The sequence below is a fragment of the Apodemus sylvaticus genome, chromosome 14, assembly GCF_947179515.1.
Source record: "Apodemus sylvaticus chromosome 14, mApoSyl1.1, whole genome shotgun sequence".
Classification (NCBI taxonomy): domain Eukaryota; kingdom Metazoa; phylum Chordata; class Mammalia; order Rodentia; family Muridae; genus Apodemus; species Apodemus sylvaticus.
Genome location: NC_067485.1, coordinates 13,176,156 through 13,198,209, shown reverse-complemented (window position 1 = coordinate 13,198,209; position 22,054 = coordinate 13,176,156). Strand labels below are relative to the sequence as shown.

The window sequence follows — 22,054 nt, the reverse complement described above, 5'->3', positions numbered from 1 at the left end:
GATATGGTGGCTGCCCCGTGCCTTCTGCAGTCTCTGCTTTCTGCCGGCATGACTCACTCCCTGAAGTTTCTGTACAACAGTGTGAGGTCTTCTCTGAGCCTTAAGAAAGCAAGTACACCCTCTCAGTTCAGCTGGACGCCCCCCAATTTCCATTTTCCCATAACAGCTACCGTAAGAAACATCTCACGCAGTTACGTGTTTATTGCTGCCCCTCCATCTCAGGGGACAGTGAACACGACGAATATGAAGCTCATAGCCCTATTTTGTTTGAAGATCAATTTTTAAGTATCTGAAATTATACACGGTACATAGTAGGAACTAGAACACAACAGGGATCAAATGAGCATTTGTTCAACACAGAAGTGCTAGTTCATGCTTGTAATCCAAGCACCCAGGAAGCTGAGGCAGAAGGATTGCTATGAGTTCAGGGCAAGCCTGGATCTGGCCTACCACCAGTGAAACCCTTAAAAAAAGAAAAATGCATAATGTGCACGTACATATATATTACTGAAATAATGAGCATGGTCAGCCAGTCCCCTCCTCCTGCTCAATTTGATTTGATTTGGTTTTGGTTTGAGAAAAGGTTTCACTATGTATGTAGGTCTGGTTAGCCTGGAACTCATTATATAGATCAGGCTGGCCTTGAACTCAGAGATCCACCTGCTTCTGCCTCCCAAGTGCTGGGATGAAAGGTGTGTGCCCTCCACCTCCGGAGACACTCAGGGAACGACAGGAAGAGTTGAGGAGGAGCTCTGCTGCTCCTCACATCCGCAGCCATAGGTGGGCTGTCACCTGCAGAGAAAACCCTTCTCTTTCTGTCTTTAACATCAAGCCGGCCAAACTTGTCTCAAAATCCACTGGCATACCTTACTCCCATACCAGTGTGCTGGCCCCTCACTGGCTGAGAGTGCTCAGTGTGAACTTCCCCCTGGCTGCTGTGAAACAGCTGACAGGGAGACAGACAGAGCCTGGGAACACATCTCTGTACACAGCACCTCACTAGGGGTTTCAAGGGCTCTGCAGCATACAGGCACTTGCTTCTATTTTACAGATAGGGAAACTGAGGCTCAGAGAGCACTCCTCATCTCAGGATCATGTGTCTTTGCTCCCCAGAGGGCAATGAGTAATGCTGCTCCCGGCGCTCTGGAGACACCGTCCTGGATGATGAGTCAGGGTGGCTCGCTGCCTTCTTACTGTGGGGTCAGCCTCCCAAGAGTCACTAGAGAGGCCCTGCTTGCGGGCAGCTAGAGCAGAGAGAAGCTTCAGGCCCTGCCAGCTGGGCCTCTGTCCACCTTGCACTAAGCAGCTTTATGGGGAGATAAATGGGTGTGATTATTGGCTCAAATGAGGGTTAGAGATTATCTGCGGATTTCTCGCTCCCCTTGCAGCAGACACAATGGAGAGGGGATTAGTTGTAATGTCAGAGCCCAGGGGAGGGGACCAAGTACCTTGACAATGCACATTTTTCTAAAGCTTGAGAGTCAGATGTGTTGAGGCTTGAAGTCAAGCTCTGTCCTTGATCAAGTCCCTGCCCCCTGGGTCTGATATTTTTCTCTATGCAAGGAACAAAACTGATAGAATGAATGTATATTGTAAATGTATGTATATGTAATATACAATATGCATATATGTGATATATAATATTATATATATATATGTGTATATGTGTGTGTATATACATACATGGGCTATTTACTAGACTGGCTTATGCAATGTGGCCCAGGTAGTCTAACGATAGCTGTCTCATGTCAGAAAGGCCAAGAATCTGGTAGTTGTTCAGTCCTTGAAACTGGAGCATATCAGCAGTCCCAGCCTAGTGCTGGAGTCAAGAGGAATTCCTAGATCGCTGCTCTACAGATTAGAGTAAAGGCAAGCAGGCAGAACGCATAGCTTCTGTCTTCCATACCCTTCTATTTGGACTGCCACCAGAAGGTGTGGCCCAGACTTAGGGAGGGTCTTCCTACTTCAAACCATCTGATTAAGAAAATCCCAGCATCCTGGGTTCTAGATGGTTCCAGATATAGTCAACTTGACAACCAAGATTGGTCCTCACATGCTTAGATGTGCTTGTTCCTTCCCTCAGAAGAGAATCATTGTCCAAAGTCCTGCTTTGAAGGCATTTACATCAACTGTAAAGAGATACACTCACTAGCATTGAGCATCTTAACCTCCCTGGGACTCTCCTCCAACATCTTGAAATAGTGAAGAGAATGTTACCAATCTCTTCCTAAGTGAGCACTTCACAGGCATGTTACTGTGTGTCCCTTTCCATAAATAATCTTAAGAAATAGATTGTTATTCTTGCTAGGCACATAAGGAAACTTTGTTTCACATGACTTACCTAACATCAGAAGTCTGTGAGAGGGAAGACCTGCCTAAAACACAAGTCATGGCTCCCCAGGGCCATATTTAATCATTTCCCAAATTGTATGGTCTCAGAAGTGCATTCTGACTTGGATTTGAACCGGCGCAATGCTATCTTTCTGAAGTCTGGATGAACAGTCACTCTATTGGTTCCTGACTCTGCTTCCTCATCTGTGAACTAAAAAGGCTGAGAGTTCTGCCTTCAAATGCCCATTTCAGGATTTAAATGAAAGAGAGTATACCTGTTAAAGAATTACATTTCCGTGTTTCCTTCTCAAAAATGAGTATCAGTTGAGTCACTATGACAATGGCAACAGTAAAGGCTGGAAAGATGACTCAGTCATTAGAACCACTTGCTGCTCTTCCAGAGGACCTGAGTTCAGCTCCCAGAACCTACATGGGGCAGCTCATGACTGCATGCAACTCCAGAGGCTCTGATGCCCACTTCTAGCCTCCAGCACCCATACTTATGTGGCCCACACAACCACATATACATGAATAAAATATATAATGCTTGTTATAAAAGCATGTCAAGTGTGAAATGGATACAGGTGAAAGGTCTGTGGCTCAGGCCTGGAATGTCCCGTGCTGGACTTCCTGAGGTGCTAACCATTGCTCTGATGGTGATGGCCGAATAGGAGGGCTTGTCCTATCTGACCCAGCACTGCAGCAACTGCTAGCTACAGGTGTCCCTGCCTCTATCCCCAAAACTCCAGTGCAGCAGTACTGGGGAGTGGTACCTTGCGGCCGGGCAGTGTCCTGAATGGATCCGTGCTGGCTAGGAAAGCGCTCGTGGGATAAGTTCACACTCTTAGTTCCTCCTATGGGGACATAGTGTTTGTCCCCACGTAGGCTAGCTCGCTGATCTCACACTCGCCAGCCTCCAGAATTCAGAAAATCGATTTCTACCCGTTTATGAATTCCCCAGTCTCAGGTACCATAGCAACATAAAGCAGACTGAAAGAACAGGTCCAGGGGTAACACGGCAGACTCGGTTCCCGTGGAGATGGGATTCAGTGAAAGGAAGAGATGATGAATAAGTGACCAGACATTTCAAAGAGCAGAAAGTGTCATCAGAAATAAAACGAGAGGTAATTGTACTATGCATTGTAGGTGAGGAGAAACCAGCTTAGAGAATGCGGGACCGTCTGCCTTCTCATAGGAGACATCTCACTGCTGTCTGAACACTGAGGGACAATCTTCCTCTATGACCCCACACTGAGACAGAGAGAAGTGCAAGGCAAGACACCAAAAGGCAGCTGCAGAGAGAACAGAGCTGAGCCCAGCCAGCCCTGCAAGTCAGCCATTCCCGCAGCGCACAGCACTTCCCAGAGGGTTGGAGGGAGAGAAGGCAGATCTCTGTACCTGAGCCAAGAGTGCCATTAGCACAGCAGCCACCCTCTCAGAACATAAACCCCAACGATGACATATGATGTGATGGCCACAAAACAGAGAACACCCGTGCTAAAAATCCAGGAGCCAAAAGATAGAATGCAGCAGAGGAGGCCAGGCCTGGTCAGGTGTTGGGAGCCTGGTACCCACATGCCTTTCTGTATGATGAGTTGTGAGGTTCAGAAGCCATTTTGAAAGCTGAATCCTAACCTCCCTCAGTAGCTTGAGGGAGAAAGCTTCGTGCTTTCTCGAGTGCCTATTCTAAAGACCTGTGCACTGGAAGCAGTTGCCTCTAGACTAGACTCCTTGCCCGAAGGTCTTCATTCCTGGCCAATGCTTACTGGGCACCTGCTCGAGTCCAGGTCTACTGCCAAGTTTTGCTGACTAGTTATAACCACATGCATACGTGGCACCCTCACGGAGCTTCCTCAGATCCGCATCACTCCAGAGTGGTGTGGGCACTCTTTGAAAACTGGAGAAAGACAACACAGTTCCTGCAGGTTAACCGAGGATATCCCAGGCCACTGTTAAGGGTGTAATTCTTGCCCATTAATGGGTCTCCACTACCTGGGACATGAAATTGTGATATCTGAGTCCAAGCCTGTTCCAGGATGACTTCCCATCCTATCACCTCTTCATGAGCAAAGAACATGAAACCTGTAACTCTGTGCACACAAACATACAACACCACCTCCATTTTTACATCCCAAGGCCCTTGGGTATTCTGTCTCCATCTGAAACACTCTCTTTTGGTCTGCCTGTAAACACCCCTACTTAGGTCTTCAAAGTTCGATCTTTGCCCAGGGTACTTTAGCCTCCCTTCCACTGCTGGCAGCACTCCCCACAGGAAGGTTTCCCAGCAGGAGCAAAGGCATCCAGACACACCATACACAGACTTTCTATGGCCTGATCATCCAGTGCAAACCTTGAGCCATTCCTAATCACCAGAAATTCACACTCAGTGGCTCAGAATTCAGATCTTAGGCTTTGAGTCAAATAAACTAAGGATAAGCTTCATCCTGCTATCCACCAGCTTCATGACATCAGTTTGTCTTGTAAAACGGGGAAGGATAAGCAAGAGTGATTATTATTAGCTAAGACACAGCATGTAAAATTCTTACCATCATATGTCATATCTGGATAGTATTCCACCCCCTTGTAATTGGTGATCAAGTTTCACTTGATCCTGATTTGAGTGTCTGTCCGTTTATGAGGCCCACCCCTCTCCTGGTTGAAATTCACCTTTAAGCTATAACATACTGCTTATTTAGTCTGTGTCTCCTAGTGATATGAATTGCTAGATGCAAAGACTTGCATCCTAGCCCTGGATCCCAGCATGCATCATTGTACAGTATCACCAGTTACAAGCTGTCAGATTTGGTCCAGTCAATCTGCTTCTGTTGCCCTCGATTGTTTGGGGTATAAAATGGACAGAATAATGCCCACTGGATAAGACTGGCGTGTACCCGAATGAGAACTGGCCTAGGTGGGGCGAGGACGGCCATTGCTATTCTGATTTTGTTTCCCAGGTTGGGGAAGGATCGTTATTCAAGCCTGTGACTCCATGCAGTCACATACCTGAAGTTCTCCATGATGGTTTCTCAAAGTTCATGTATTAGAAACAGAGTTCTTAAGACACTGAAGTAGGCAGTATCTTATGGAAGGGATTAGCTCACAAGGGCTCTGTAACTCATAACTGATAAATGCCCACTGTAACAGAGCTTGATGTTAGAAGTTTCTCTCCCTCTCCCTGTCTCTTTTCTTCCTTCTCTCTCTTTCCTTCTCCCCCTCTCCTTCCCTCTTTCACTCCTTCTCTCATAGATTAACATAGTAAAAAAGGCCTTTGCCGACTCCTCTGTGTTGGACTTTCCAGACACTCGAACAATGACCCAGACCGTGTCTGTTCAGCCTGTGGTGTATCCTATTATTGCATGGCAAAGTGGCCCTAGAGCTTCTCCCAGCTAACTTTTCCCTCCTAAGGATCTCTATGTGCCCCTCTTGTTGAGCCTTCTCTGGTAACTTCGGAAGTGATTTCATAGTCACCCACACAGTGGCTCCCTCCTCCCCAAAGGTGAGACTGTGGTGTGCCAATTAAGATAAATTCTACTCAGAATGCTCACAGCTAGTCACATCACAGTCCTCTAAAGACGGAGGCAGGGAAGAAGGCTAGGCATGGTGGCACACGCCTGCCATCCCAACACTTAGAGAGGGGCATGAGGAGAGACCAGCTGTGTGACAAGAGACCCTGCCTCCAAAAAGAGAGCATGTGGGAAGATTTGGTAGGCCTTATACAAACACAACGCATTTTTATGGGAGAAATCTGAGCATCTTCAGGTTTTCATATCAAGTTCCCAGACCCGATCCCCCTCCGATAACAAGGGGTGGCTGTCAATTTATTCCAGTAACTACTAACGAACTGAAACTTGATCGTCTGTACAGCAAAGGAAAATTGTCAAGGCAATCGTATTGTGATATGATGCTATCGTCTACAAGAGTGTTGAACACACTTTGATTAAACACATGGTCAGAGATGGCCTCCTTGATGGAGTGATGTTTGAGCATTTGAGCTAAAATCCAAATGACTAGAAGGATTTGTCCCCGTGAAAGACGATGATGAGGATGACTAGCAGAGAATATAACAACTTAGATTTTTTTTAAGCAGCTCAGGGTGGAACTTGAGGTCATTGGAAGGGAAGTTGGTGACTCACAGGACAAGTGTTGGTGGTAAAAGCTGCCAAGTGAGGCCTTGGAGGCTGCGATGAAAATATGGAAATCAAATGAGCAGTCACAGGAAGAAAAGGGAGATCCCTGATTTAACAGTTATAAGTGAACAACTATTGTGTGCTAGGTGCTGGAGATCCTGAGAAAAATGTGGATCCAACTTTTACAAGGCTGGTAGATGGAGTGGAAATAAATAATTATAATATATGACCAAACATCTAGTAAATGATGTGACAAGAGACCCTGCCTCTGAAAGAGAGCATGTGGGAAGACTCGGTAGGCCTTATACAAACTCATTTACAGGCTGACCCTACAGCACGGGAGATTTTACTGTTACTTCACTTTGTGGATTAAACCTAAGTAGTAAGGTTGCTCTCAAAAGGTAAGGGGCACCGGTGCTAAGGCCTGGGATGAGTCTGCTCAGAACGAATCCTGTCTCACGTTGAGAACCAGGGAGGAGATTCTTCGGCTTTTTGCTAGTAAATGACCTTAAATATCTTATCTTCAGAAAGCTCTCCCTGGGGGACGGTTAATGACATATCTGAACAAGATTCCAAAACCAGAGCTGAGTGGAGTCTGCAGCTGAACAGGTATGTGTACAGAAATGGAGAGAGGGGGAAAGAGATTTCCAAGTCCGGATGTCCTAGCAACAGACACCCCCACCCTGTGTCCCCAAACTTCAAGGCAGAGCTATGAGTCTAGGGAACTCCCCCGTCTCCTTCTTGCCTTCCCAGCCGTTTCTTCTGCCACTCGCTGTTGTCCCAGCAGCCAGCCCCCGCCTCCCTTCTCAGGAAGCTCGGGTCTCCCTGGGAGCCGGGCTGCCCTTGAGGGAGGCCTTTGAGCTGTGTGCCCTGCAGCTCTGCCAGCTTTCGGGGCGACATTAGAGGGGCTCTGCGCCCCCCGCGTGGCTCGCGCTAAGCCCGGCAGGAGGGAGCATCTCGGCGGAGGAGTGAGGAGGACGGGAGGGAGAGGCGCGCGAGAGCCTCGGTCCCGGGCGCCCTGGTCGGCCGCGGAGGAACTGCAGCCTCCAACAGGTTCGTAGACCGCGCTAGCTCCGCGTCGCCAGTCGAGTGGCCCGGGGAGACCCTGGCCGAGGGCCCGCGCTGCCCGGAGCCCTGTGCGCCCGCCGCTCCGGCCTCTCCCTCCGCGGCGCTTTCCCTCCGGCTCCCTTCCACCCCGCCCCGGGGACAGCTCCGGGCTCCGGCGGGGCTCCGCGCGCAGCGGGTCCGAGCGGCCCCCGGGGCTCTGAGCGCTCGCACCGGATCTCGCCCGGACGCCGCATCCCGGCCGCGACCCACGGAGCACAGCGCCAGGGCCTGAGCGTTCCCGGGGCGGAAGGCTGCCCTGTCGGGGACTCCGGTTCCTCCCCGAGCGGCAGCGCGGGCGCCCTGGACCCAGGCCTAGTCACCGCCGCGGCCCCAGCCTGGGTTTGCTGTCCCCGAGGCCTGGCAGAGCAATGGCGGGCTTCTGCTAGGACTCGGAGAGAGGGTGGAGGGGACCGGCACGGGAGGGTCCCCGGCTCCAGTGGGGCGAGCTGGGCCTAGTCTGCACTGGGAGGAAGGAGTGCGCCGCCCCCCCTTTCCTGCAAACGTCCACCCCACCTCCGGGTGGCGGTCTTGGGAGAGACCAACACAGAAGCTGCAACCGCTGGCTCCGGCTGTGCCCGGAGCATCCCTAGAAAGTGTGAGGCTGAGTTTCCGTCGGCGGGGAGGGGGGGAAGGGGCTGAGAAACAACAGGGAAGACGTTGGAAAGAGCCGGGCAGCGACAGGCTCCCCTCCTTCTTGTGCAGGGCTCCACCCCCACCTAAAGAAAAATCGGAGCTCGCCAGGGAGAGAGGAAGGGAGCAGAAGGGACCCGGGCAGCAGGTTGCAAAGGCGGTTTCGCTCTGAGAGAGACGACAATTAAGGAGAAAAGAGGCTGAGCAGAAGCTGGGAGGTTCCCAGACAGGGAAGCCAGCTCCTGGGCAGAAAACCAACCCGAGCAGAAAAATCTCCTCTCGGGAGTTGAAGCTGGGAGGGACTTCGTATCATGTGACCCTCTAGTTCTCTCAAAGACTGGCAGGCCGACAGGGCCTAAGGAGCAGAGGTGTGCCCTACAATCACTCAGCAATTTAGTAGTAGAATTGAGTCTAGAACCCAAGCCCCTTAACTCTTGAAACCATACGGATCCAGACGAGGAAGAAAAGATGGCCTCTATTCTGAAACCAGCGTCAGCTTTAGCCCCTGGTAGCACACAGACAGGTAAATAACCTCCTGAAACCCCCTTGACTATTCAAGAGGGGGTGGATGCATTAGCAGTGCACACTGGGTTAAGGTTTAATGTCATAGCTATGCAGTGAGTTTAGGGCAGTGCCTGGCACAGCAAGACTGAAAATAAATAAACCGAGTAGCTGTCATCATTAATTATTCTTTCTGAAAACATGCTTGGGGCCACATTTCCGGAGGATAAAGAAATGCCGCCCAAGGATGCCACAGGCCAGCAGAGGAAGCAAAAAATAAAATTAAAATCTGGTGTGATAAGTACTCAGGCTAGTAAACAAGGCTGTGGGACTTCTGAGGCAGGAGTGTTGGATTGTGGGAGAAAAGAGATGGCAGACAGATGGAGCTGTGTATAAAGGCCTGGGGGCATGAAATCTCAGCCGCTGGGGTGATGTCACCAAGCCAGAAGGTCCCCAGGATGGAAGGCTGAGGCCAGTCCCCAAAGTGCCTTTCAGGATGGAATGTTTCAAGTATATTTACAATAGAGGGGGGAAAATAGGAGCTAGGGACGTGGCTCCACCTTTAGGGTAGCGGTGGAGCATGTGCCAAGCCCTGGGTTTGAGCCCCAGTGTGACATAAACCTGGCCAAGTAACACACAGCTGTAATCCCAGGTGGAGGCAGGAAGAGCAGGGGTTCAAGGTTATCCTTGACTGCAAAGTGAGTTCAAGGCCAGTCTGTATTCAGGAGACCCTGGAGAGGGCAGGAGCAGAGTAAGAGATGACACTGTCCAGCTTCAGTGGCTGACCAATTTAACTTCCCCTATACCCATATCCACTCTCATCACACACACACACATAAACATATACACACATATATACATACCACACATGCACCAGGAACATACATACATACATACATACACACACACATACACACTCGACACCATACCACAAACACACACCATACACACACAACACATACACACACATATAACACACATGCCATACCACATGCACCATACACACACCACACATGCACCAGGTATAAACATACAAACACCACATATGCACAATATACACACACCACACAACATACCAACAACAACAACACCCACATACATATACCATACACACACACACCACATAGACACACACCACCCCACATACACATCACACACATAACACACAACATACCACATACACAAAATGCACACACTATATACACATCACACACATATACCACACACACACACACACACTGACTTATTTTTGAAAAAGCCTAAGAGATCATGTAAGACTTCATATTATTGTGTGCAGAGATATTTTCAACATCAATAACCCCTTCTGCCACCCAGACATCTGGGACACCTTAGATGTCATTAAATCTTGACCTTCCTGCCTCCTCCAGTCCTCTCCAGTTCTCAGCAGGAAGTTTTGAAGAATAAGCCGAATTGTGCTGGCATACACTTTAGAAGAAGCTACTTTGGGAAGAGTGGGGAGATGACAAATGTTACCCAGCCAGAATTGTGCGGTGACAGTACACCAGCCAGTATCCAGAAAGAAAACCAAAACACAAATCGGGCCCTGTAAAGAAAAACTGAGTACAGCAGTGTGCCATTTCCTTCCCAAGCTCTTAAAAGGTGGGCAGGGATATGTACCTGGTCTCCAGGATGAAGGCCGTGTGGCAGCTAGGCATGGAGACCTGGCAGCTACCCTTATGCAGGCTTTAGAAGTGACTTGAAGGCAGGTTAGTGGCACCAAGCCTCTGGCCACTCTGCTCACTTCCCAGGTAGTTCCCTGGTTCTTGTTAGCAAAGGCCTCTGAAGTTAGGCAGCTATACACCATCCCTGTGGAGTTCTGCTCAGTTTCTTTCAGTCCTGATAGGATTACCCCATGAACATGAAGCCTTTTTCTCCATTTGCCCTGAATTTGGCCACACCGCCCCCTGGGCCACAGACTACAGCTCCTTTGATATAGTGGATGAGTAGTATTTGGCCCAGGCTCTGGCAGAACTCAGAATTCTGTGTCTGTGTGCAGTATAAAATCTCTCCACTGACAGCTACGTTGAGTGGCTGTGCCTTGACTGGGCTCTGGTGTTCTGACTCAGGAGTCAGTAGTTTCCCTTTTCAGGGGAGCCCCCTTCAGTACTGTGAAAATAATATCACATAAGTCACCCTAAGTTAAAGGAAGATAAATAAGGAAATAGACAAGGAGCTCTTAACATCCCCAGTGAAGAGAAGTCAGCAGAAAGTAGCCAATGAACTTGCCTCATGCCTGGACATAAGACTGCTGCAGGCACAGCTAGTGTCAGATAGCGTGAGCCTGTGAAGTTAGCCTGAAGTAACAGATCCAAATGCTCTACCTTCTCTGGGTGGACTGCCATGCAGAGTGCCTCACAGGGACTCTACTGTTCCTTCAAGACACTTAGTCACTGACCTGGATTTTCCACATCAAGCACTGCAGGTGCTGGTGACACGGCATAGCTGGACGCATGCGACACACCTGTTTTCCTGGAGCTCAGGAGCTCAGAGTAAACACCATCATTGCAAACAATGCAAAGACAAATGTGGAAACACTTAGACAGATTTGGAAACATTGAACTGGTGTCCAAATAACAGAGTCACATCTGTGGGGAGGCACACTCCACACACTCTGAGAAGAGCAAAGGGCTAAGTGTAAGCCTGGGCTGTTTGGGAACAGGTAGGAAGCCAGCATGTCTGGAATAGAGTGAGTGTGCAGAGAACCGGCCATAGATGAGGTCAGGGTAGGACAGGGCAGGGCTAGACAGAGGAGAAACTTCTTTCTGAGCCATGGTCATAAAGTAGAGATTTATTCTAAAATGCATAAAAGATGATAAAAAACTGGGTTTGCTTTTTAAATAAGTCTCTGTTGGCCATGTGGAGAGTGGTTGGCCAATAAAAGGCTGGAGCTGAGTTAGGAGCAGAGGAGGCAGGGAGATGAGATGCTGCTGTCCTGCTTTGAGGTGCTCAGCACACAGACGAATAGACAAGGGTAGCATAACCTCCATGTCGAGGGCTAGCATGGACTGTATCACTGAAACAAAGGCTTTGCTCCAGCAAAGCAAAACAAAGAAGGGTTTGCTTAAAGGGGCCTCTAGGAGTCCACCTGGAGGCAGACTGGGGTTTCTTGGTCTTTCCCCATCCTTTGACTAAGAAATTGCCTTCCTAGACAGGAGTTTTCTAGGCTTGGAATCTATGTCCCATGTTGGGCGCCACATGTTGAAGTAATTTTATGGGGGGAGGGGTTTTGCCCCACTCTTTTCCTGTTTAGCTCTGGAGTAAACAACACGAAGACATCAGAATTTATTCACATGCTATAAACCTAAACTGGGCAGGTTCTGAGACTCTTATAACCTGGCTAGGCTATTAATAATCGGATAAATGCTCCATTACTTGCCAGGTGAGACTTGCTCTGTTTCATGTGTATCCTCAGTATGAACTTCTCCTGATCATGTACTCATGGTCCCTGCTCATGGTCCATCCTGCCTCACAGCCACCTCCTTCTTCCCCTATCTTTTTCCTTCTCCACCTGGTCCCTATCTGAGCCACCCCACCCCACTGGATCTCAAGTTCCACCTTCCTCTCTTCCCTGCTCCAGTCACGGACTCCAGCTCTTTATTGTCCAATCAGAGATTGGGGAGTCTTCTTTTACAGTAAATGGTCAATACAATGTCCATGTCCAGACTGCAACCTGATCTTGGGGCACAGAACTCAACATGTGAATATACAGTGTACAAGACCAACCCCGACACAGGCAGTGGGTATCATGTTGTTCTTGGGGAAGGAGAGGAGCAGAGCTGGTGGACAGGCAGACCAACAGTGGCAGAGAAGATCTAGACTACCTAACTGAGACCTCAGGCCTCCACGGAGACACTGAGGGAATTTGGGGACGTTATCTATCTTTATGACCTCCACCTCCTCATTCTTATGAATCCAAGTCCCTCCTTCAAGGGGATTCGGTAAGGATTAAACAATGAGACATTGAGTGCCAGGGAGCCCTGGCACTCAGAGAGTAAATCTGAGGGCTGGGGGGATGGTTCTTTCACAGGGTGCCTGCTGTGCAAATGTGAGCACCTGAGCTTAGATTCTTAGCACTCACCTAAAACGCTGGGTGTGGTTGTGTGCACGTGGAATCCTAGTGCTGGGGAGGTAGACAGGAAGCTTCCTGGGGCTCTCTGGCCAGATAATCTTACCAACTCAGTGAGAGGCCTTGTCTCAAAAAAAAAAAAAAAGAGCTACCTCAGGTAAGGAAGGTACCTGACATTGACCTCTCTCTCTCTCTCTCTCTCACACACACACACACACACATACACACACATACACACACACACACAGAGAGAGAGAGAGAGAGAGAGAGACAGAGAGACAAAGAGACAGAGAGAGAGGTGCATATGCACAAACACAATCACAGGCACCACATGTGCAGAATAAGTAAAAACAAAAAAGAAAGAGCAGTGTGGTTACCACTAAATAAAAAAGAGGTGAAGAGAGTGGGCTAGCAAGCCACACACGCTTGCCGAGTGACACCAGCTGGGGCCCAGCTCTGAGGATCCGCAGTCACAGGCTGGAGATGGCTGTCGTGTTCTAAAGTAAGCTAGGGTTATCAGAACGCTTCAAGAGGGAGTCTAGTACTGGAGAGCAAACCAGAGAGGGAAGGGAATTTACCCACACTCACACAGCCAGTTCCCAGAAGGACTCGGCCTGCTGCCTCCCTCCCCACGTCTGTAGGATGGCAACGTCAGGTTATATTTTGTTCCACCATGACATTCTCAGAGCCTATAAGAATTCCTAGTACATTCTCAGTAAATATTTATATAATACATTGCTGAGTCAGAGACCAAATGGAACAGGAAACATCGGAAACCCCTGAATCCTTGAGAAGATCAATGCGTTTACAGCAACAAGCAAACACCCTCTGAAAAATAGATCAAACAGCCAGAGAGGTTTGTGCTGAGCCCCTCCAGACCCCAGGTTCTCTTATGATAAAAGACACCGACGTGTGCACCTCCCCTGCTGTCCCCCCACCCACGAGTCTGCAACAAGCATCACTTCACAATGTTCAGAAGTTAATCTTGGTAATGTGCCTACAAGATGAAAACGGTTGCCTAGACTTCAGTGTGGTAATTGCCAATGCAGAGAAAATGCACTTCTCCATTTGCAAGAGGCAGGCTTTTGTGTTCTGCAAAAAAGAAAGAAAGAAAAAACCAACTAGCCATTAGAATTCCTGTGGCTGACTGGTTGGGAAGCTGTGACAGCCAGGCAAGCAAGTAGGGTCTTTCAGTTCAAGCAGCAGATGGCTACCAGAAGCCCAGTGCCAGCTCCCGATGCTGAACGCCCACTCAGAGCAGGGTACAGGGCCAGGAGCCTCTCCAACGGCAGAGAAGCCCATCCCACCACCTCTCAGTTGGGCCATATGACCTGTTCCATACTTCTCTGTTATAATCTATAATCCTTCAATGTTATAATCTATAAAGAGGAGAAAGGCTGGTGGGGTCTCTGGGGGTCATTCTGACTTTGGCAGGTCATGTACAAGTGTCTCACCAATGCTGCCAGTAACAGTGTATAGTAAATGTGTCCTCCTGTTTCCCAAATGTGTAAACACAAAGCCAGAAGTGTCTTCCTAGGCCATCCTTCTTGGCCCAGGACAAGGGCCTGGCCTTCAAAGAGCTCATGTCTAATGGGTAGAAAGAAAACAAACACATAAAATGATTTGCCAGGTTCTATACATTCTAAAAGAATTAAAGAAGGGGGTATGTAATACAGAGTGGGTTCTGTTTACCAAGAGCTTCCAGGGAAGAATCCAAGGAGAGGTAGTGAAGATAATATCTCAATTTAAAAAAAAAAATCTGGCCATGGACAAGCACGCAGAAGAAACAGAAAGGGCAGATACCCTGGGTCATGGGAAACCCAGCAAGGTTGCAGGGTGGAAATGGAGTGACCAGTGTGGGCAGGGGTGGTGGGAGACCTTAGAGGCTGGCATTGCCAAGTTCAGCACTGTGAGATTGCCACTGGAGAACAATCTAGTAGCTGCTAAGGCTAGGACAGGAGCTGGGGCTAGAACCAGAGCCTGCTCAGAGATCTCCCCAGGATGGGTGATCTACAACCTCTCCCATGTCTCTGCTCCACCTGGCCCAGGAGGCTGAGCCCCTTCTTCCCCAAGCCTGCACCTCCTCAAGCACAGAGCCTGCTTCTGCTTCTCCCATCTCCATACTCTGAGTCTCTGTCCTGTGCCTCTCACTGTCCATAACCTGGCAAGACAATCCCACACTCCCACCTTCCCCTGCACTCAAATCCCATCTCCCACTAACCCAGAGGCCGGTCAATGGTTCTCCCCATGGCTGCTCTATGGCTCCTTACAAGTGTGCCCCGAGGACCCTGCCTCACGGCCAGCCACATGCTTCCGAATTCCCCTGCTGGACCACACTCCCTCCATGATTTCACAGATGGTATTCCCTCTACCTGGCAAGCCCTTCCCATTCAGTAGTCCTCTTGGCCTCTCTAACTTTCCACACCTGGCTCACTTTCTCAGAGCAGCCCCTGGCCCTCCCGAGAGGGGTAGGCTTGACAGGCCTGCAGCAGAGTGGGACCTCGAGCTGAATTTCAGTTGGCTGCTCTCTTGACAGCTCTTCACATCTCCCTTCCAGAGAAGGCCAGGGGGAATCCGAGCTTCAACTGTGGGTCAAGTCCTTATTGAACCTCTTTGTCATCCTCTGCAAAAGGAAGCTATGAACTGGACTGGTCAGATAGTGAGATGTTCAAGACAGTGCTGAAACCAAGACCCTCCCCTGTGCAGTTAGGATAGCTAGCCTGTGAAAGGAGCTAGTCAGTCTGAGAATTGACACTTTTGACTACCACAAGTCCTGACCTACTCTCTGCCTGCTCTCCCATTCAGTCAACAGTTAACTAAGTACCCTCCATGTACCAGCACCTACTAGGTGCTAGCACCTAAAGTACTAACTGTTTGGGACTCAGTAGGAGGTTGAAACCAAGCTGTTAACTGTACCACACATTTTTCTTCTTTGTTGACTTCTTAAAGGTCAGGTACTTGATCCTGCACCCAGGTGGCTCAGCCCAAAGACACACAAATACACCATTTGCACTTAGATGCTGTTCCTTGGAAAAATGCAGTCCGTCCATCCCTCTGTCACCCCTCAAACACACACACACACACACACACACACACACACACCACTCCACACCCCAGCCAATCAGAAGACAGTAATTTGGCCATGGGTCCAATCCAGTTGCTGATTTTCCCCTGAAAGTAGAACTCACACCCGTCCCTTTTACTGCTGTACCACAGCCTTGGAACACAGCCTGGTATTCTGGCTCATCCACCATCAGACACCCACCATGGCCTGCTCAGTCCCAGGTTCTGGAGAGTGGCCTGAAGGAGCTCCTATTCTGACAGTGGTTTAGGGGCTGAAGCTCTGTGTGGTGAAGGTTAAGTGTCACATAGGATGGGGGAGGGGAGGCCAGTGGACCTGAGGACTAATAGAAACCAAGGCCCCAGACTCATCTCTGTGGAACTCCCTATTTCAACACACAGTGCACCTCTGTGAGCCGGGCAGCCCCTCGTCCTTTTGAGCCTCAGCCCCCATTTTGTTAAATGACCGTTGTACCTGAAGTAGGACTGTTACTGGAAAGAGGACAGGGAGAGTCCAGGAGAAAGTGACAGGTTGTGTCGGGAGGAACTGATAAGCAGGCGTTGCAGGGCCCTCAACAGCCTACATCTGGTGCTCAGCCAAGAAGAGGCCCACCAGGCCCTGAGTTGAGCAGCTGGATGGGCAGTCTGAAGATGGGCTGGGATCCCAGCTCCATGCATTCCCCCACGTGAACTGGACCACCATGACAACTGCCTTCCCGCCTCTGCTCTCTGTTAAATCGGAGCTCTCTAATCCTCAGTGTGTAAAGACAAGCCTACCAGACCATGCGAGCAGGCTCAGTCAACAAACACTGGCGAGACACTGACATTGCCAGACCTTGGGAAAGGCCTGGAAACAGACACAGATGTGCCAATACCGGCATCTTACGGCAAGACTGGCACTGCCAGGACTAAAGAGAGGGAAGTAATTAGCATTTGAGGGGCTCTCATGTATGTGCCTTTGCAGCCAGGACCCAGCTGGCACACAGGAGGTAGGCACCATTAAAACCCCATTATACATAAGAGGAAGCAGAGACGCAGGGAGATGCAGTAGATATCCCCAAAGCCAGAAACCAGACATGACTGACCACAGAATGTATCCGCTGACACCAGATATCCTGGTGGCACCACCCAAGCATTTCCTGAGCCAGTAAACAAGATGGGCGACTGCTAGCAGGTTATGTGGAGAAGGAGCCAGGAGTTTGATCTGAGGCCAGACAGAGGTTCCTCCTACCCAGCCCTTTGCTAGAACTGAAAAATAGTAGCAGTAGCCTTGGCTGGAGACCCCAGTGACTGAGGACACTGGATGTCAGCTTCACCTAGGAAGACCAACCCATGGCTGCACTCTCAGCTCCAAATCCTCTCTCTTTCTCTAGGAAGTTAAGCATCTCTGACATGCTCTCTACCCTGCTTGGTGTCTGAGGCTCCTGCATCCCGGCTCATCCAGGAAGCACAGGTAAGGGCTCTGCCCAAGGTCATAACCATGGGTAGGATTCTGGGAGCCTCGTTCCCAGGTTAAGGTGATGGAAGTTATTCATCTCTTCTAAGTCGGAGTGAGATGATTTGGTCGGGGGACTGTGCGATGGTTCAGGTTTCCTCTTTGGTGCATTATCTTATCAAATGCTTCCTTTTAAAGCCTGAGATGGGCATCCTTCTCCCTGGTTCCAGATGAGAAACCTGAAGCTCCGAGAACAGTCCAGTGCACAGGATGGCAGGTGGCTAAGGCTGAGTTCCTATCTACTCTTCTTGTCTGTGGTCCAAGAGCCCGTGCCCACGGGGACTCAGTCTGTGTTTAACAGAAGAATGAGGCAATTGATGAGTCCTGTGTGGTAAAATGAAGGTGGAGCTGGGTCACCTCTGGTTCTTTGCCCTTTCTGCTGAATCACAGCACCCTCCTCCTCTCCCTCCTCCTTTCCCTCCTCTCCCTCCTCCTCTCTGTCTCCATCCTCACATCTCAGCAGTGGAGTCTGTTACCCGCTTCTGCAAAGACAGAAGGACCATGGATGGGGCAGCCGACCTCAGCTCTCCTGCAGGTTAGCAGGCCAAGTTTGATCACCCCCATCCCCGGCATCCTTCCATCCCCCAGTGTCTCTTCCCCACCACCCACCACCAGTAATCCAATGTGCATAGTTGTAAACTTGTTTCTTTAAATAAACAGCCTCGAGTTTCATAGCAAATAGTCTTTTAAGAGGAGGAACCGTCTCCAGGCCACCTCATATTTAGCATACAGTGATCCACATATTTGCACAGAAAGAGTGTGTGTGGTTACAGGGATCGCTCGAACGCTATAGATACCCTGGCTCATCCAGATGGGAGCTATTTACGACACTGAGTCATTCACAGACAAGGAGGAATCCCAGGCTGGGCTCTGAGCCCCAGCACCACAGCCTCATGGCTCTCTGCCTCATAGTTGGGGGAGGGGCGAGGGATAGAAGTCCCATCGCAGAACAGAAACGGAGGAGGCATTTTGGTTATGAGAAACAGGGAAACTTCCCCTTTGGTGTTTCCTGTTTCAAGCCAGTGTCCTCCACCCAGAGCATTCCATCTTCCCAGGCTATCAGAGCCAAAAACATCACTATAAGGGAAAAAAACCAACCCGAGACTGAGGAGGGTTAGGGTTCTGCCCAGTGTTCCAGAGAGTCCGTGACAGAACTGATACTATTACCAGCCTGCTGAGCACAGCTTGGAGGTCTTTAGCTCCCTAGCCACCTTCTGCAGCTCCCCTGAGGAGCATCCTGTCCCTGCAACAGGAGGGCTTCGCAGCACTGCCTTCCTTGGATCCTCTAAGTGCTGAGCTAAGCAGAATCTCCCTTCCTTGAGCTGCACTGAGTTTGGATCAGAGCTCACACACACTGTGTGCTCAACGCCTGGGTACCGAGCTAGAGTCAACCCTAACTCAAGAGCAATTCCTGGAGAACCCTGGTCTCTGTTATCTCCACGCTCCTTCTTGTCTCTATGCCAGTTCCCTATCCATATAAAAATAGACTCCCTCCTACTTACCACCCACTTCTGCCCAATTCTATAATGAATCAATTTTATTAATAGGCTTTGGGATAGAAACTTAACAAAGGCTTTTTGTGAAAGTCACCATTTATCTCCCTATATAGTTCACGTCTCAAAGAATTCTAATAAACTAGTCAGTTGGGATTCAGCCCTTCCATAAAACACCATTAATCCTCTTCTCTTTCCCTCCGTATATAATGTCTCTTTAAGCACTGAGGACCACAATGTATCCAGTTGTTCTAACAGACAGCAGAGAGAGAGGGAGAGAGGAGAGGAGAGAGAGAGAGAGAGAGAGAGAGAGAGAGAGAGAGAGAGAGAGAGAGAGAGACTGACTTTGGGGCTGAGTTACATTCTAGCTGGCCACTTAAATGTCTCTAGATTTATATTGATTACCCAGAGACCCAGACAATTTAATTGTCACAGGGGATTAAATGAAATAATGTCTGTGTAGTACCAAGCAGGTCTGCACTGGGTGCTTCATGAAGGCTTGTGGGTACATAAACAACTGACTAGGACTGAAGGACTCAAGATCTTTTCACAGTAGACCCAAAGGGGGGAGGCAGCCAGCTCTGCTATCCGTGATCTTCAGTAATACTCCAGGAGGTGGTTGAGAGGGGTAATAGTCACTACGATAGAATCCCTGCCAGCCACTTCAGGAGGAGCAGAGTATTTTGGCCCCTGGTTGTAGAGATTCCAGTTCTCCCATGATACAGAAGGTACAGCCGTGGGAGCTATCTTCAGAAGCAGGCGTGTGAGATAACACCCAGGTGCCAGTATTCAGACCACTACAGGAAGAAGGTCAGAAGCATAAGATCCCCTCTCCAGCCCTTCATGTGTGGGAAGTGCTGCCCCTCAGGGGATGTTGCGACTGGAATCACACTCCTGGAGAGTCAGGAGCACATCCAGTTCACTGCTGGACTCTCTTTCTTGATAACAGTCTGGCTTAGTATGAATAAGCAGAGGTACACAGCAAGTGTGCCCCAGCTGGAGTTGGCTGACTTGGTTTGATTTGAGCAGACTGGGCATCCATTGACTTGCGTAGTTTACAACTTAATAATGACATACATGGGTTCACCAAGACAAACCTTTCTAGAACTTGGGCTGAGCTGACATCTGACCTTATAGCCCAAGGAAAACCCCCAAAGATTTTGTTCTGAGGATATTTCAGGGTATCTCAGAGAGTACCAGGGCCATATTCAAGACTCAGGGTAGTAGTGTTGTAGTAGTGTTGGTGTGGCTGAGGGTACAGTGAGGTAGACTATCATTAGAAATATTTATGACATTGAAATTCTGTCCAGATCTTCCCGTGTTTTTTAAGCCAACAGGCTCCTCTCTTACTGGGCCAAGCTCCCTTTAGGAGTTTCCACTTCATAGGGCTCAGGACCTCTAAGTTAGGGGATTAAACAATGAGAAGAGAAAGCATGCTGAGGTCAGGAGCCAGGCATCTGCTGGGATACTTATCAACAGCCCTTGTTGGGATGAAAATGTGGACTGTGAGTGAGCTGTGACTCTGACTCCAGAGTGACAGAAACATGGCTGAAAGGAACAGTATCTCGGGACCATGGTATGGATAGGCTAAGATCTCTGGCATCACAGCACAGATGGCAGCCAACATCCCAGAAGCATTACCCAGAATGCAACTGGAGCCCTGAGAAAGACAGACATCTAAGGAACAAATAAGTTTGGGGTGACCTGGGGACTGGCATTGCATCCTGGGAATGTCTGTGTCTGCCTCCCACACCAGTGAAACCCCATGAGAGGAGCCACCTTCTGGTTTTCCGTGCCCGCTTTGTGCCCTCTTACACACTGGGCAGCTATCAGTGGCTGATGGGTGAGCCACGAGGTCAGAGCAAAGCTTAGAAAGCCAGCAGGATAGTTCAAGATGGCAGGACGGAACATTTCAAAATACCAAGGTGGCCAAGGTCCAAAAGCAGGGAGGCCCAACCAGGAAGGACAGCACAGACCCTCGGGAGTCTGCAGAGAGATTCAGACTTAATAGGACCAACGGACAGTAACAGATGTGGGTTTGTTGCTGTCCCTATGAGTCACAGGCTTCTGAGAAAGGGTCTCAGAAGATATTAATAGGACAATGTTGGTGGTAGGGAAGCCCCCCAAAAGCAGTCCTGGATTCCCAGCCCCGTTTTAATCACAAATCTCTGCTTCCATTGTTTTATATTCTGTACTCTCGCACAGAGCTTTATTAAAGGAGACTTTGGATTTAAAAAGACATATATTTGAAAAGCACTGGAGTTGAAAAGGCTTAAACACCCTTAGGTAGACAGCCCTCGCCCTCCCGACCCTGGGACTTCAGGAAGGAAGCTTTAGAGCCTCCTTACTCTCTTCTGTAGAACATCCTCCCATGAGTGTGTGCTGCCTCAGCTGAGACGCAGCGTCCCAGAGGCTGGCGGGCATAGGATTGATGCCATGCCAGATGACATTGGGTGCTATACAGATGCACGTTTGTTATTATATCAGCTCACAATCGATGCATATTGGAAATATGGAAGCCATATATCAAACTCCAATTTATGGAGTAATAATGTAGCATTTTCTCTGAGGATAAAATTACATGTTTTTTAAAAGGCAAATCTGTGTAAAGGGAACAGTACTCATAGGGCAGACATCGTGGCGGTGGGGAATGAATTTCACCCAGGGTGGGAGTGAAATAATCTACGTAAAACACCAATCATGGTCAAAACTTTGAGTTTCTATTTCCTTCTCTTCACTCTAACTTTCTTATATATGTGGTCCTGAAGCCAAGCCCATTCGCTGAGGCAAAGCACACGCCCAGTCCTAGGCCAAAGAAAAAAAAAGGTCATTAAAAAAAAAGGCCAGTTGTGGTGACACACACTGGTAGAACATGGTAACGGAGTAGGGGTCAGAGGAGCAGGAGTTTGCGGTCAGCCTAGGCTACATCTTTAGGGCCAGTGAGATGGCTAAGCTAGAGTTGAGGCAAGCACATGCCTAACAGCCTATGGGAGAAAGAGAGAACCAACTCCCAAAGGTGTCCCTATGACCTCTACACAAGCACACGAATGAACAAATAAAAAAATAATAATAACAAACGCGATTCTTTAAAATGTGGACAGCATCTAAGGAGTCACACCAAAGTTGTCCTCTGGCACTCATACATGCACAAGGACACACACTCACACAAAATAATACTTGGAATCTTGAACTGTGATCTTTTCCTGGGCTATCAATATGTTGT

The 22,054-nt window shown here is 49.1% G+C and overlaps 1 protein-coding gene across 2 annotated transcripts in view; it reads left to right on the top strand.

Moving 5' to 3' along the window:
* Positions 1 to 7,031: 7,031 nt before the first annotated feature.
* The window catches only part of Cplx2 (complexin 2), a 72,898-nt gene continuing 57,875 nt past the window's right edge, over positions 7,032 to 22,054 (top strand). The window contains exons 1-2 of one of the 2 annotated variants that reach the window (XM_052157073.1): positions 7,032 to 7,067; positions 17,217 to 17,296. The gene's annotated coding sequence lies outside the window, so the exon portion shown is untranslated. Of the gene's footprint in view, positions 7,068 to 7,211; positions 7,512 to 17,216; positions 17,297 to 22,054 lie in introns of those variants that run through there. The other variant, XM_052157071.1, reaches the window with a different exon arrangement.